This window comes from Xiphophorus couchianus, chromosome 12, assembly GCF_001444195.1.
Source record: "Xiphophorus couchianus chromosome 12, X_couchianus-1.0, whole genome shotgun sequence".
NCBI lineage: Eukaryota > Metazoa > Chordata > Actinopteri > Cyprinodontiformes > Poeciliidae > Xiphophorus > Xiphophorus couchianus.
Window position 1 is genome coordinate 25,286,717 of NC_040239.1, and position 14,232 is coordinate 25,300,948.

At 40.0% G+C, this 14,232-nt stretch overlaps 1 protein-coding gene across 3 annotated transcripts in view; it reads left to right on the forward strand.

Annotated features, from left to right (window-relative positions):
• Positions 1-11,036: 11,036 nt before the first annotated feature.
• The window catches only part of ncor2 (nuclear receptor corepressor 2), a 109,406-nt gene continuing 106,210 nt past the window's right edge, over positions 11,037-14,232 (forward strand). For 2 of the 3 annotated variants that reach the window (XM_028032987.1, XM_028032988.1), the window contains exon 1: positions 11,037-11,278. The gene's annotated coding sequence lies outside the window, so the exon portion shown is untranslated. The remainder of the gene's footprint in view (positions 11,279-14,232) is intronic. The other variant, XM_028032989.1, reaches the window with a different exon arrangement.

The following is a 14,232-nucleotide window of genomic DNA, read 5'->3' on the forward strand; positions in this document are numbered from 1 at the left end:
CGTGTGTTGGACCAGGGAGACATCTAAGAGTTGCAGGATACCGGCCCTCGAGGACCAGGATTGCCCACCCCTGCTCTAGAGGGTTCTTGGTAAGCTCTTGGGTCTCCTCCCAGTGGAGAGTGTCCAGAGACCTTTCAAAAGGAGACTCCCAGGAATAATCTTGATCTGATACTTGAGTCACTTCAGCTCACTCGTCTTGATGCAGAGGAGCATCAAGACTAAAGAGCCTCCACCTAATGAAGGAGCACCTCAGTTTAGGGTCACCCTATGGCGTGAGGTCATTTCAGTCGCTTACATAAAGAATCGCCTCCTTTCCAGTCAAAGTCAGACTTCATGACCAAAGCTGAGATTCAGAATACATGCATTCCCTCTCAAAAATGAAACAAAGCCTTAGATGGGGCATGCTTTCCTTTGTGAGGAGGATGGCAAGCTAGACTGGAGGGACCGAATGTACCAACTCTCAACTCGCAACAGGCAATTTTGATAGAAGTGAACCGGTTCAAGGCTCCAGATGAGAAGAAAGAAAGAGCAAAACCCGAAACCTTAGATCATGAGATACAAAGCTCCTATTCAGTCATATGCCGTAATTCAAACCCTAACTTGCGCTATGTAACAATAGCCAGTGTCATATTAGACAAATACAACACTGGCTATCAGGTTTTTGTTGTTCACAAAAGCTGGAGGGCATATGACCTTGACACATGGTACAGTGTATTTTACAGATCTGCTAATTACCTTTACTGTAAAAAGGGGTTGGGGAAAATAAAACAACAGTAACAAGATGTTGGCTACTGAATAAGCTTTGGGATATTGGATATTGTTTTTTTCACCTAAATAATTCTAGTTCTCCAACTCGAGTCCTCCACATGTAGAGGCTTTAGATGTTTCCCTGATTCAACACCTGATATGAATATATGAGTAATTCTCAGAGCTCTGCAGAACTTGACTTTCTAAGAAGCTAATCCGTTCATTTTCCATCTGTGTCTATCACATGCATGATAATACTTGGTGTAGTATCCCTTTGGATTGTGGAATAAAATAATGATTTATGTATTGGTATTATTGCCTTAGTAATAAATGAGAGCTTTGAAGGAAAAAAAAATAGAGATGTCCATGTTAAACAGCTCTCAGTGAAAGGTAAACAATTTGTAGTATTTTTAAACTCTGGACTAGATCACAAATAATTAATTGAACTCTATTTTAAGCAGTTGGTCATTAGTAATACATCAAATAAAAGTACTACGCTTTGTGTGTGTGTTATTTTTCCCATTTGGACAACCATCTGCCAACAAAATAGTTGCACCTTGTTGGTCATAAGCCATAGGAGTAATTGCATTGCCTGACTTTGCATTTTCCTCAGCCAAAGGCGCCCTGTGTGTCTGGTTTGTTGTGACATGACGACAGCTTGTGAGGAACGCATAACATTTTACAGATTTACATTTTGTTTTCCAAAATGAACCCACAATAAGAAAAACTAAAACTCATAAGATGCAATATTATTTATAATTCTGTTAATTATTGGCTGCCTGTCATATACTTGTAATTGTTATAATAAATAATAATAATGCAGACCCCTGTTCTAATGTATGAACAAAGTGTGAATGTCTGAGGATGTAATGTAGCAACAACATGGGGAAGTTGAAGGGGTGTGACTACTTTCGCTTTTCACCTGTGTTTGAAGAAATGCTTTGATAAGCACATCTTCAAAGAGAGACTCAACAACCTACCTTTTATTTTCTATAAACTCAACACAATGTTCTCTCAGGTTAAACACTCTAAGGTCGTGAAAGGCCGGCAATTTTTTTCCAGGAGCTCATCTGAAATCTTGGCTTAATTCAGGAAGTGAAATTCTCAAATCTGTGATCAAGCTCAAACATTTGCATATCGCTAAGCGAAAGAGCAGCAGGGGCATAAAATGCAGATTGAAAGGTGGGGAGCGATTGATGTGAATTTTAGTGTGAGTGTGGGACTTCCTCTTGTGAAGCCGTGATGCTGAAAAGCCTCTCCTTTGGGAACCCTGCACACACTCTGCCAGAGTCTTGTGATATCACTGAGAAAAAAAAAGCACATGAAAGATCACTCTCAAATACACCCACGCACGGGGTGGAGGGCGGGGGAAGAGATGAGTTGCAGAGATTACTTCAGTACTACTGAGCTCTATTCTTATCACTGCAATGTTTGCTCTCGCTAGACTGTGAGCTCAATTGACATTTCACCCAATTTCTGGTAAAATACTTCTAAAGCTTTACTGTCTTCTTACTCTTACTCTACGTAGCTATACAAAAAAACGTCTAGTTTCCCCCTCCCCCCCATCCTTTAAATGGGATTCTTTAAAAATTCCTCCACTGTTTATAGCACATTAATGTCCTGAGCAGGCACACACCTGCACCGTTCCAATTTATCCATGGCATTGCTTATGAATGAGGCAAACCTTAGCCCACCAGTTACAAGTGTGCTGTCATTCCCTCAGATGATGGCTGCCTGTGTCATCTGACTCACAGAATGTGGATTTATCCACCCACGCCATGAGAACAAAGACAGCATGTCCACGTGGGAAAGACAGAATGCGTCGGTTTCCTCGGCCCATAAAATACACGCATGCGATCATGAGCGGCGGCAAAGTGCTGAGTCCATTCTGTGCAATATGTTGAGCCACCCCTCTGCCTCTGCACTGCTTGCCTGGGTGGACCTCTCTCACCCCTCCAAACTGAGATATTTTTTCTCTATACGTGTGACTACATTATGCCCCTTCCCCCCCACCAGGAGAGCCCACCGATCAGGTCCCTGGGGTGGGTGTTGGTGTGGAAAGCAGACCTTTTTCCCTGTCTGTGGGATGTTATTGATGGGGTGAGGTAATGGGTTCCCCCCACTGTGCTCACATGGACACTGAGGATAAATCAGACTGTGGGTAAGAACCAACCAGCCATTCCACCTCTCTTCAGACTCAACTGCCATTTCATTAGCTTTATTTATGGGGGTTTCTGCCCTTCCAAACCCTCGTCTTTTTGTCCTCCCTCTGGAAATGCTGCTTTTTTCCCTTTCTCCTTGCTCTAAAATGCCATGGCAACCCATATACACCTCACTCCCTTCTTTTTCCCTGGAAATTATTAGGTGTACTGTCAAAGTAACTTCCCTGGGACTGGACCTTGTCAAGTTCTAGACGACTCAACCTTGTCAGGGTCAGGATGTGAGGCTGTGCCTGTTATCTTAAGATGGACAAAGGGCTGCAGAGATAGCTCTGTGCTCTGAAGCAACGAGGGAACTCAGTGCTGGCTGCCTTTTAACATTTGATTCAGCTCAGCATTTCCTGCTGAGCCGTGTTTGAGCTGGTTGATCAGCAACAATTCACCTCTGGGCTCACAGCTTAGCCACTCAGCGAGAAAGTCGCGGCCAAAACTGGATCTGTCCTTAAGAAAACTGGGAGGAATTCTTTATTTGCAGTTGCTTGAACTTGTATCGTCAACAAAGCATCAATACTCAGCTTTTCTGCTTTTGGAGATGGTTTCTAGGTCATCAATATGCAGATTCTTTTCGATTTTTACCAGATTTGTAGCTCTTATATCATTTTAATATCTCATCTGTCAAGGTTCATTTAGCCTCTGTAGACTTTCTGGGAAGGTTTGCAACACTTTGTCCTGTTTTAGTCTGAGAAAGGCACCGGTGTTCTCATTATTTGTTCTGTCTGATCATGTTTTGGCATACAGTGAAACATCTAGGGTAACTGTGCCTCACCAGAGAATTCACATTCACATTTTATTCCATTAAAACCACAGATTTCAATATATTTTATGGAACAGATCCACATAAAATAGTGCGTTAAATTCAACTTGTAGAAAAATGATACACAGTTTCCCACATCTTTGTACAAAAAGGCAAAATAAAAATGTTGAATGCATTAGTTCAATCCCAGATTTCCATGTATTTATCCGGAACAAACTTCCAGAACACTCTGAGTTCATTTAAATCAAGGCTAAAACCCCGGTTGTTTAGATCTGCCTTTGATTAACAGCAACTGGAACATTGGTTAATATATTTGATGCTGATTAGGCTTGATGATTTTGATGATGGCATTTGGCAAAACGGGATGTTTGTTGCTTGTTTGCTGTTCTCAACGTAACTGGTTATCGTGTTGTGTTTTTATCATGTAAAGCACTTTGAGCTGCCTTGTTGCCGAAGCGTGGCATGCAAATAAACTCGACTTCACCTGACTTGACTTATGCATAACTTAATCTTTTTGTAAATCCACTGTTCCTTGAGGGCCAAAGTATGGAACAACTACAACTGTGCCAAGACGTGACACCTAAACTAACAGTCCAGACCAGCAGAGCATTAATTAGACAAGTCACTAAAAGGCAGAGAAATCCTAAGTTTAAGTGGGAGAAACTATTGGCAGGAAATACAAATTAGCCCTTTTTGGAGAATGGCAAGAAGAAACTCATAATTGAAAAATGCTATAAGAGGTTCTGTTTGTAGCCTGCTAGAAGCCCCATAGCAAACACAGGAAAGAATGTGCTCCGGTGAGATGCCACCAAAATTAAACTTTTTGACCATTTTAAAAAAAGATGTGTGCGGAGGAAAAATATCACTGCACACAATCCTGAAGACACTGTCATCCTGGTGAAATATGGTAGTGGCAGTATCATTCTGTGGTGGGGTTTCTGTGCAGCAGGGGCAGGAAAAAACAGGTCAGAGATGAGAGGATAATAAATGGAGCTAAAGCATAATTCTTGAATAAAATATGTTAGAGATTCAAAAGAAGTGAGACTAGACAGAGCTGCATACTCCAGCAGGCCTTGGAGTTCCAATCGAATGGCTCAGATCAAAGAACATTAATATTTTAAAATGTTCTAGTGAAAGTTCTGGCCTGAATCCAATCCAAAACTTTAAAATGTATGTGTACAGTCTTTTTGCAAAAAGAAGAAAGAGGAGAAATAGGAGAAATGAAATTGTTGACATACATAGAAAGCCCCAAAATATTCACTCCACCAAAAGGTGGATCTACAACACAGATCGGTAGGGAGCTGATTACAAAAAAATAATAAAAAACACTTCTTATTTTACCTGTATCATTTTTTTCCCATTTTCAATTATAAGCTGCTTTTTGCTGGTTTATCACACAAAAATCCACATAACTCTTCTGTGCATGAAATGTACCGTACACTATGTAGCGTGGGTCTGATATTAAATGTGGTGAGGCGTTGTCTGCTTAAAGGTGTTTCCCATTAAAAACAGATGGAACTGATTTCTTTTTTTTTGCTCATTTCCTGGTGAACACTGATTGCGTGACATTCGTGTTGGAACGCATCCATACAATGTCCACTTTGCTGAACACTGCGTGAATCCATGCAGGCTAACAGATGGTTGACTGAGCTCCAGAACGGCAGTGCCGATGCCAGCTTCATTACAGGGTGCGCTTGGATATTGAACAAGTGTGAATATGTCTGTCATGCTCCCGGCAGCCATGGACAACAAAAGAAAATAGGAAATTCAAGCAACAATTAACGACAATTGTTAATAGTCGTTAATAACGTGACATGCACATGATTATCTAAATCTATCACTAAAGGATAAGCATCACAGGAGAGATTGACAACTCATACTAATCATCTGAAGGGCAAATTAAAAGCACACCAGAACAGATTGCACTTTGGTTTTTTTTTTTCTTTTCAGTTTTAAAACTAAATATCACTCACTCTCTGTGATAAAAAAAAAGAAGATGGTAAGCTCTGAGATGCAACATATTTAATAGATGAAGAATGTGAAGCTGGAGCGGTTCATGTCCTAACAGCAACATTTAGCCAACATGTGATCTTTGCAGGAGAGAAGGAAGGGAAAAGAGGGAGAAAACCGCGTGTTGGCAGTTGACCAGGTGCGGCGAGACTCAGGAAGTCGAGCCGGAATTCCAACAATGCAGGCAGTCTCTGCACTCTTCTGTGAGGTGCTGCCATTTCTGCTCGCAGCGCTCTCTTTGTTGTGGCGAGTTAAGAGGCAGTCAGGTGAAGTCCTGTGGGCTTCGAATCTGATATTTGACTGTGAAATGTAAACCTGGCCTGATGACTGATGCGATGAGGACATTGATGTTGCAAACTGTGAAAGAAAAGCAAGCAGGTTCCTTTCTCGCTTTCCCCTCTGACACAATCTTTAAAACAAAAGATTATTTTCCCAGGGCCATCTGACTCAACCCTGCTCTTCCAATAATAAATGCCAGCAGAGGCTAAATGGATTAGGTCCCTGCAAAAATGATACAGCATAGCAGAGCTGGTATCTCTCTATACGACTGTAACAAATTGCGACACATGGTATCTCTTTCATCTTAAAATGCAATTATAGATTAAACATGTACTGTTTTTGAGGAAATATGGCCCATCTATGAGTATTTGAATCAAAAAAATATCCTCGTACCATCCATGACAGCAAAACAAAAAACTCTCCTATAATGACACACAATTATTGACATCCCCTGTACAGAAAAACTGCTGGCTAGTTGCTAGCTCATTAGCAGCTAACTACTTTAGCTAGCTGCTAACTGTCTTAACTATTTAGCAGCTAGTTTAGCTGCTAGCTATGTTTAGTTAGCAGCTAAAAATAACTCTTATGATCTAGTTAAATCTAACCTCGTTTGAGTCTATTTATTGAGTCTATATTGAACAATTCTCTTTATTTTAAAAACATCACTAGTTCCACAGGTATTTGCGTCAGCATTTTCAGGAGGTCTTTGACATGTTTGAGCTTTTTCAAAAAAGGCTAGAAAATAAATCATTTTTGGGTCTTTCAGGTCAATATTGATCCAAAATGTTTAGCCAAAGACAGCAGAAGGACTTTGTGATAACCTGCAGGCAGAAATGCATAAACAGTTTTGAGTGAGGGCTTACGCAACAGCAACTAAAGACTAGAAAATTCCTGAAGAAATTTAACCGGGGCCTGCCAAAGTGTGCCCGTCGGTTTGGACCCAGCGTTCTGATGCTAGAAATTAGCATCGATGCTAAAGAAAGCTGCAAAGTAATCAATAGCATGTGGAGATTGACAAGAATGTTTACTAACATGGACTTGCACCATTCAGTATGATAAAGTATTGCTGTCAGTAGCATGTGGGACATCACTAGGATGTTTTCTATAATGGACTTACTCCATTCAGTAGACTAAACATGGCTAATAAGTCAAATAAATAGCTTATAGCTTATATAAGCTAAAATGCTAATGCTAATGAACTGCCTTGCTGTGCAAGGCAGTTCCCTGACCTGAGAGAAAAAGATAATGCAGAATAATATTATTGCACCGCCTGCGGCGGTGCACTAACCTCAGGGGCATGTTGAGGCTTTTATTTTGAAATTTTTGTTAAGCTTAATTTCAAAGGTCCAAACTAATCCCATGTCTAATAGTCATTGGGTTAAATCAGTTATTTATTGCTCAAAAGAGCAATTACCTAATGTAAGATTTCTCAAGGCTTTTATTTTGAAATTTTTGTTAAGCTTCATTTCAAAGTGCCAAACTAATCCCATGTGTAACAATTGCTGGGTTAAATCAGTTATATAATGCTCAAAAGAGCAATTATCTGATGTAAAAATTGTCAAGGCTTTTATTTTGAAATTTTTGTTAAGCTTAATTTTAAATTGCCACACTAATCCCATGTGTAACAGTGCTTTGGATAAAAAAGTCACATAAAGCCAAAAAGAGCAATTATCTGATGTAAAAATATTCAAGGCTTTTATTTTGAAATTTTCAGTAAGCTTCATTTTAAATTGCCACACTAATCCCATGTGTAACAATGGTTGGGTAAAATCAGTTATATAATGCCCAAAACACAAGTAGTTCTAAAGGCCAGCTCAGTCCTCCTCTGTAGTAACTGACAGTTCCACCATGTTGTAGTTCTAACCTTCAGTCATTGTAGTTCTAAAGAGCAGCTCAGAGAGGCAGACTAAATTCTATGTCTATTTTGAGTCTAACTGACACTGTTTTGTGTCAGTTAGACTTTTGTTTTGAGTTAAATTTGGCTCGTTTTTTGTTAATTATGTCGCCACAGTTACTCGAAATGCCAACAAAAGTAATAGCTCCCCTCACGGGATTGAGCCTCACGTTTTGATATATATATTGTGAGGGGGCACGCAGCGGTACGAGCCGCATTAACGGTAGTAGGAAGAGGCAGTTATTTTGAGGTGTAGAACAATAGGTGCCTGCCATGCAATGCATAGGGATTACATCCCTATGCATTGCTATGAGCAGGCCCCAATAAACATATTTTCAGGCTTTTTATAAATTTTTACAAAGGCAAGCAAGAATAGCTGAGAGCACCGTAAAATGCTTTTCCGCACACCAGCAGTGTTGGAGAACAGTTCTTAGAACCACCAATCTACAGTATCTTTTATAATGCCTGTTTTGCTCCACCATAATTAGTTTTCCTTCAGGATATTTTGCTCATCTTTTAATTCACAACTACAACCTCTGTCTGCAGCGCATCCTACAGCTGACGCCCCTTGAAATCTTCAAAGTCTGTTAATTGATGCAGTCACTCTCAGCGCTGCCTTTCATGTGGCTCCTGGATCTGTTGAAACAACCCACTCCAGTTAAACTAGTGGAAAGAGATATTTCAGGTCTCTCTCTCTCCACTGAAGTGGGTTTGCAAAATGCATTTTTAGCAATAGTAAAACTGTGTCCAAATATTTACTAGATCTTGAGGTGGTTATTCTGTTCATCTGGCTGCAGATGACCACAGCTGTGAATGTCAAAACTGGCGAGTGAGAAGCGTTTGTGTTTTATCATTGAGCTGCAAACCGCGGCAGAGATAGGCGGATGTATTATTCAGGCAACCGCCTAGGTCCAGATAACACAGCTGAAACAAACAGTTATCTTTCCTGTTCTGATAGTTGAGTGAGGAGATGGTGGTTTTACAGATGGTTTGAGGGGGAGCGCTCCCAAACCCGCAGGGAAGGAAAACAATCCCATCTGACATAATAGGAAACGCTTTTTCTCAGATTTAGTTCAAGATACAGCGTGTCTGAAGTGTTCCAGTTACTTATGTGCCAAATACCAATTGAAATCAAACATTTTAAAGCACAAAATGAATTGAAGCTGATTGCTGCAGTCTGTCAAAACATGTCAGAATGTTACATAACTGTGCATTTCTTTGTTTAATCATTTTGTCACGGACGTCCATTTCTTTTCTTTACTCGAAAGATTGACTGTGGCGGCAAATGCTGCAGCATGGGTGGTGGTTTTAGCAGCCATCGTAGCCGCATGAAGCTGATTGAAAGGTTTCAGATCATTTGCAGGCCACTGGCTTCGGCACAGTCATCAACCATGTACGCAGCAGGAGATGCTGGGATCACCGGAGAACTATCCTTCAATGTTAAGCTGGTGTATTCACAGCTTGTACTTCTCCATGGGAGTTGAGGCGCACAGATGTAGAGTTCCTGGCGAGTCTGTGCTTGAGTTGACCCAGAGTTCACGTTGGAGTAGAGGCGGGGGTTGTTCTTGCGTCATAGTGGGGGCAATCTTACAAAATAAATTTTGTTTAATATGGCTTCCACGCATTTATTTGCCACATTGTTCAGTCCTAATGAGAGGAGCTGCAGGTCAAACGCGGGGGATCGACGACTACCTCAAAGAGTGAATCTTGCGGTGACTGAGGAGTCTGGCCATCACCTATGAATGGCACCTATGAATGGTGGCAAAAATTGTCCGAACTGCCTTAATTGGCTCATGTAAGTTGGAATAAGGAGAGATTTTAGTTTGTGTCAAACAATCGTGTTCATACTCAAAATTTAGATAGAGCAATCAGTCTAAAGTTCATGCTGTTGGGCAATGAGAGGAAGATAGAGTAACTGGGGAGAACCATCCACGCACAAGGAGAAGTCGATGCAGAAAGACCCAGTTCAGGATCCAAATCCATCACTTTCTTGCTTCAAGGTCACAGTGCTACTAACTGCGCCACCATACGTCCCATCCCCTTCCTTCTAGAATGACTTTACCTCATTCTGAGATGGCATTCTTCACTGAGAATTCTTGACGTTTGGCATAATCTTCCCAATAACGTACACTGCAGTGGCCACAATACTATAGAAGATGCTGCCTAACCCTTGGTGATCTTTGTAATTCCTTTACCAGCCATTTGTGAATTCTGAGATAAAACACTTCAGGTCATCTGCACACCGTAGAATTTCTATATTCTGTAAGACTCTGACCTATTTTTATTTCAAGGAACCACAATCTTAAAGTTAGAAATGCTAACACCTTATTAAGAGATAATAACACCTCTTAGGAGAATGGGAATTGTAAAGATGAACCATACAGTTTGTAGTAAAAGTAAATATTATGTATGTCAAAGGTCCCCTACAGTTAAAATAATGTTAATAATATAATATTTTTTTCACATAAACTCTTGTCAGATGACATGCTAGAGAAAGTAGCAGTCCTGTAGTGTAGATAACACCAGTTCTGACCCTCACCCTACTGTTGCTGTGCACTGCCTGTCAGGGTGAAACAAGTCTCTCGCTCTCATAAAAAAGATTTGGCTGTGGCAAAATATGTGCTTGAATTATGTATTCTATAGTTTTGCATGGTATTCTAAACAACAAATGATAATATCCATACTACATCTGTTAATCAAATAGGAATATTTTTTGCTTTTCTGTTTTAAGTAAAAGATCATGCAATAAAGTTTTCTTTGAATTTTTGGGTTACAGGTTACCAAAATGTGAGCATCTCATAAAACCTCATTTCTGGTTCAGTTGTTATGCAATTGTGTATCTACTCAAATCACATGTCACACACACCTGAATTAAAACAGTATGCAACATTTATTATTTATTAAAAGACTACCCCCCCAAAAATGAAGATGCACAAAACAACGAGTTGTTCAGAGAAATAAGCATTTTGAATTTTTCTTGTAAAAAAAAATCAAAAAAATCACTTGCTTTAACTGCACGCAGATTGATGGGTGAATTTGTTGTCGGAATGGGAATCCGTGGTCCTCTTGTGAGGAGGAGGAGGAGCGATGGAGCCTGTGGACCTATTGAGAACCAGAGAGGCGGTTCAGCCCCGCAATGGTCTGAGCAGCAGCGGTTCAGGGAGTAGCATTACTTATGCAGGAACTGGCTCGACACCGCAGAAATCCGCTAACGGAGCAAATGAAAACAACACTTTCTTGTGGATTAATTCTGGGGCGAGACTTTCAGTCGAAGCAAGCGTACCTTTAAGCCACTTTGGATCGATTGACGAGGATTGGGACGTTGCCTACTGAACGTCGTTACCACCGAATGGTGTCTCCTGCCCCGCCGCTAAGGTTAGTTAGCTTCCATTGCTGGCTGTCCTTTGGTTTGGGGGTCTGTTCTGTTGTTGGATGACGGGGTCCGGCTATTCTTTGGAGAACAAACATACATAGCATTATTGACCTTTTTCTGAGTCAATGCGCTGCGCTATAACCGCGCCTTGCATTAAACCGAGTGGAATTAAAGCGTCTACAAAGTGCTCAATCAGCTGGGTCCTCGGACACCGACAGTCTTCTCGTTTAGCTGATCACCGTCAGCTCGTCAATTATTTTATAAATCACACACACGTGCTACATGGCTAGGCTAAGCTAGCAAATAGCTAAAGTACTAGCCAGGCAGGCTAGCTGTCAGAGCAGCCGAGGAGCTAGCGCCTCTGTTCTTGAAAAGAAATAATTAAACAGCTGCGTTTGTTTATCTAAAAACGCCACCCCGCAAACAACAATTCTAATATTCACCGCAAAAACGTGCTGTCAACTTTCCAACATGCGCCAGTTTGTATTTGTGTTTGGTTAAATAGCTTAGCTTGCTGTCTAGCCTGCACAAAATAACGTTCAGTGAGAGTTTGTAAACAAAGAATCCACACGAGTTCACCCAATGAACTTTGTCTTTCCTGTGTGGTCGAAGGCAAATTCTGTTTATTTTTATTATTATTTACTTAATACACAGTAAGTTTGAATTCATGGCTGTAGTAAATTGTGAATATAGTGACGTAAGATAGAAGTAGGTATCAGTTAGCGTCGATGAGTGGTTATCTCAGATTTGATGCCTGAACGCGAACACTGGATGGCTGTCGGAAATGTGCTGTGGTTTTTAAAACCGATTTCATGCCGACATTCGATGCTAACGTCGAACCGCAATAGGAATCACACCGAGAGATGCTATTCTGTATTGCTTGGAGTAAAATGTGGAAAAAGAACATGTTTTGATTTAGCTGCATGGGCACTGTTGTCAACATCCTGGCTCTCATTCAAGCAACATTCATTATTGCACTTGCTGGACACTGGTTACGTAATACGGCTCAGTGTGTGTGCTACAACAGTTTTCAGAAAGACCTTCATGTCAAAACTAACGATTTCACTTGGAAAAATCAGAAGACTTTTTACATGACACCAGGATTTATATTTGTAGCAGTTATGATGGCTACAGCGTTTTAAAGAACTGAAATTCTGAGGCAATCTGATTTACAGCAAAAATGTTAAACGTCTGATCCAGGCGCATTTTATCATGAATGTTCTGCCTCTTTTGTGATTTAAGATGTCAGTTTAATGGCCCTTTTTTAAATCAAAAGATCTTGTTTCAGTTTCTTCAGTTGTAAATAGTATTTTGATCCAAAAATCCCCCATCCAAGATAAACATTACGAATATACTCTAAATTGTAGATTGAATACTACTTCCAATTTTCTAAGCTTGTTCTCACATATTAAATCAATAGATTTTCAACTAGCTTGCAGTTTCTTGAGTTTAAATAATTTAGCAGATCTTCTGGAAAAACTATCATGGTGCTATCAGAGTAAGACTTCAACAGTAATCCCTAGCTGTGTTGCTAACAGGAGTGAGGGCGGGGGATAAAAAGCAGAAGATAATCAATGGTATTCTGGTTATACTTACTTACTATATGTTGCCACTGGAAACTCTTGAGAATGCAACCTGCGGTCGCAAATCAAAAAATCTTTTTGAGGGCATGGAGCAATCAGTAGCGTAATCACTGCAGCGGAGTGTAAACAGCAGCTGCAGATTTACTCCTAGCAAAACACCTAATTATAGAGCTGTCATAAATCATCATACTTTTCTCCTTAATATTATGTCTAATTTTTTGTTGTTGTTGTTAAATCCAAAAATCAAAATTAAGTGTATTTTGGGGAATTTCTTTTGTACTAACAAATCTAGGTGTTTCTTGCATGTCACAAAATTAAAAGGTGTATAAAAAGATTTAAAGTGGCTCAAAGTATGAGTTAACGTAGAGCTCTGTTTTGCGAACATGACATAAATAAATCAAAAGAAGTCCTTATTTATATAAAAGGCTATTCAGCATGTTGTAAGTTGAAAATATAAGACATAAAAATTAGAATTTAAATCATGACTGCAGCTACAAAGGGCGAAAAAAAAGCACCACAATTATGGTGCTAAATCACACTATAAATTTAGTGTGATTTAGGAATTTTGTTCAAATTTACACATTGTTAAAGTTTTTCTGTGTTTAAAGGCTGTTCATTGAGAAATGAACATCCACTCAGTTTAAAACGTTGAATTTTTTAAAACCCTATTCCAATTTGTGGAATTTGTCACAAATAAAACACTTTATCCGCTGTTCTTGTTTTGAAAGTACAGCTCCTATGGAGTTCACCATTGACTGCAGCCGAACCTTCCTGACGTACCAAATTCATTTGTCTGCTGAAAATGTTAATGTTGACTGGTTTCTGCAGTTTATTCCATTGGTTCTGACTGGTTGTAATACATTGTAGCACGTCGTTTTAGCAAGCCTGTCAATGCACACAGTGTGTTGTGTGACAGTGCTACAGTGAGCGTGGCAGCAGCTTGTGAGACCTGCTAAACAACATGTCTGTTCTGTAAAAATCAGAACTTTGACTAAATCCCATGTTTGGAGACACTAGACAGTAAGTTTTTAAAATTTTATTGACGTAACGTTTATTCACGGCAGCTTGGGATGTCCGGTTTGATCAGTGCGCTTTTTGTCTGTGACATTTATAACATCCATTCATAGTTCAAGCCACTAATCACCAAACAAAAACAAAAATGGCTGAACTGGAACAGTTTAGACCAGTTGTTGCTGTTTGTTAAAGGGAAAATAAATACTCCACACAAAAAGTACTTTTCTTAGCAACTAATGAGACAAATGGAGCCAGAACAGTGGGGATAACTGAGTTATGTTTTGGGAAGCATGAGGCGGAAAGAGACTCTTCTGTTTGATGACCGGAGTAAAAATACTGATGTCTCATAGTATTGACCG